Source organism: Penaeus monodon, chromosome 14 (assembly GCF_015228065.2).
Source record: "Penaeus monodon isolate SGIC_2016 chromosome 14, NSTDA_Pmon_1, whole genome shotgun sequence".
Lineage (NCBI taxonomy): Eukaryota > Metazoa > Arthropoda > Malacostraca > Decapoda > Penaeidae > Penaeus > Penaeus monodon.
Genome location: NC_051399.1, coordinates 50,267,505 through 50,270,004, shown reverse-complemented (window position 1 = coordinate 50,270,004; position 2,500 = coordinate 50,267,505). Strand labels below are relative to the sequence as shown.

The following is a 2,500-nucleotide window of genomic DNA, read 5'->3' as shown; positions in this document are numbered from 1 at the left end:
TTGTGACTATCGGATCCCACTGACGACCAGAAGATTATTCAAGCAATCCCGTCTCGTGGTCCTGAGTGCTAGGCAAAAATAGTGTTAGAGAGCAGGATTTGCCAACAAGGTTCTTCGGGAAAAAATATTATCTTAGGGCAACTAAGGCTTGTTTACGGTGAACAACGGATGGTATCGTCATTGTGAACTATATCTTCATTTTGTCTGTAATAAGGTTAAGTCCAATAAAACAAAAGGTAAATGATTAGGGACACTGAAACGTCTTATATTTTTAGTGTTGTGTGACGTCGATTCCTTGGCCGGGTATATAAGGGGGGTTTAACCGCTTCTGAGCATTGCCAAATGTTTCGTTGTGGTAGAACGTAAGAGCTGGAAACTGTGCTTCCGCGCTTTGTCAAACTTGAAGTGCTTCTTATATCTACAACAAAGTCTTATCAACAACCTTCTCCTTTACTGAAGTTCTAAGTAACTTTTTAAATCAGGTAAGTTATATTATTATTAATCAAAATCGATGTCTATGTTTTCCATTTTGTTCCTAAACAGACATGTCCAGCCATACCATCTTCTAGCTGATGTAATTCATTTGGGATAAAAACACAAAACATGATAAGGAATATGAAATTTTATATACATACATATATATATATATATATATATATATATATATATATATATATATATATATATATATATATATATAATTTTATAATGTATATATTTTTAACACAGCCCGTCAGTGAGGCTCAACACCGATTGTGACACGATACAGCAATCCGGCAAGAGCGATCCCGTCCCCATGCTGACTCGGGTCCGCAGCAAGACGTTCATCGTCACCGGCGAGGCGCCCGAGGGCATCCCGAGCATGGGCACCGCTGTCAAGGGACTCCTGATGAACTGGCTGAAGTCTGGGAGCGTCTTTGCTGCGCAGCAGAAAGGTTTTATCCTCCCCGGAACGTGGACTCAGAGCGTCACGATGGCCAAGTGAGAGGGGTACTCCGAGATGTGGCAGCGTTCACAGCTTCAGCCAAAACTGCATTGTTATAGAAGAGATGTAGTGCTTTAACCAGTCTAAGATGTCTTTCTAAATATTTAGAATGGAATCCTACCAATATTTTGGAAAGTTCATCGATCATGGTTGCGTAATTAAGATACATTTGATCTCATTCTTCCTGTTACTGGAAGTGACTAGAGAAATGGCGAATAAAGCAGTGCCGCCAATAAAAGCGATATAAAACTAGGAATAACCCGCAAGTGTTTCTTGCCTCCATAACCTACACCGCCACAGGTAGTGTAGGTTATGGAGGCAGTACGATGTGTCGTGGAAATCCAAGCTTTGAAAAGCTGGTAATATGGACAAATCTTACTGATAGATTTAAGATAAGCATATATGATTTTCTCTGTACTAAGGTCCGGAAATTGTTGAAGACACATACTGTAATGACACACTGTTATGTAACACATGTGATATAGATGTTTAGGTTTAGTATGAAATGTATACGACTATATTTTATATATTACATGACATTTTTATACTGCTGGTAATATCCCAGAAATTATATGTAATAAATGCACCAATTTACAATTATCTAACAGTCATTTTCCTTATGCTTAAAAATCTGTGAAACCGATTACTCTAGTTTTTATGAACATAATGAAATTAAGGATGTGTATGTGTGTATATGTATATATATATATATATATATATATATATATATATATATATATATATATATATATATATATATATATATATATATATATATACACACGCATGCGCATGCATACATATACACACAGACACAAACACACACACACACTATGGAATGTCAATAAGCAGATGCAGGCAACGGAAACAGCATGGGATGTAACCTCGCCCCCCCCCACACGAGGAAGCAAATGACCTGCAGCTAGTGTCCCGATTCCGGTGGACACTCGCCATTTGTGCCCAGTCTTCAGTTCGGTCGCCGTAGCCTTCGGGCTAGTACAGTGTGTGTATGTGTATATGTGTGTGTAAATATATTAACATAAGGATGTTTTTTATATATAGCTAAGCTTATATATATATATATATAATATATATATATATATATATATATATATATATATATATATAATATAATATGTGTGTGTGTGTGTGTGTGTGTGTGTATAAACATATTTTATAATACATATATATATATATATATTATATATATATATATATATATATATATATATATATATATAATATATATATATATATATATATATGTATGTATATAAGTATGTTTATATATGTGTCGCCCTCTCATCCGAGGGGTTGGCGGTTCGCGCCCCGCCCAGGCACGAAAAGTGCCTGGGCCACAGCCGAGTCAGCACCAGCTGACATACGTGAGCAAGTCGGCATTAGTCGACACGGGCCGGGCTCCCCTCATGGGCATAGCCCGGGCGAGGCTAAGCTTCGAATATCGGACTTATCCTTATCGCCCCCCCCCACGCCCCCACGCTCCTTCCACCCTCG

At 37.7% G+C, this 2,500-nt stretch overlaps 1 long non-coding RNA gene across 1 annotated transcript; it reads left to right on the top strand.

Annotated features, from left to right (window-relative positions):
• Positions 1-326: 326 nt before the first annotated feature.
• Positions 327-1,585, top strand: LOC119581219. Its single transcript, XR_005229446.1, has 2 exons — positions 327-482; positions 730-1,585. It is a non-coding gene; the product is annotated as an uncharacterized LOC119581219 (long non-coding RNA).
• Positions 1,586-2,500: the final 915 nt, after the last annotated feature.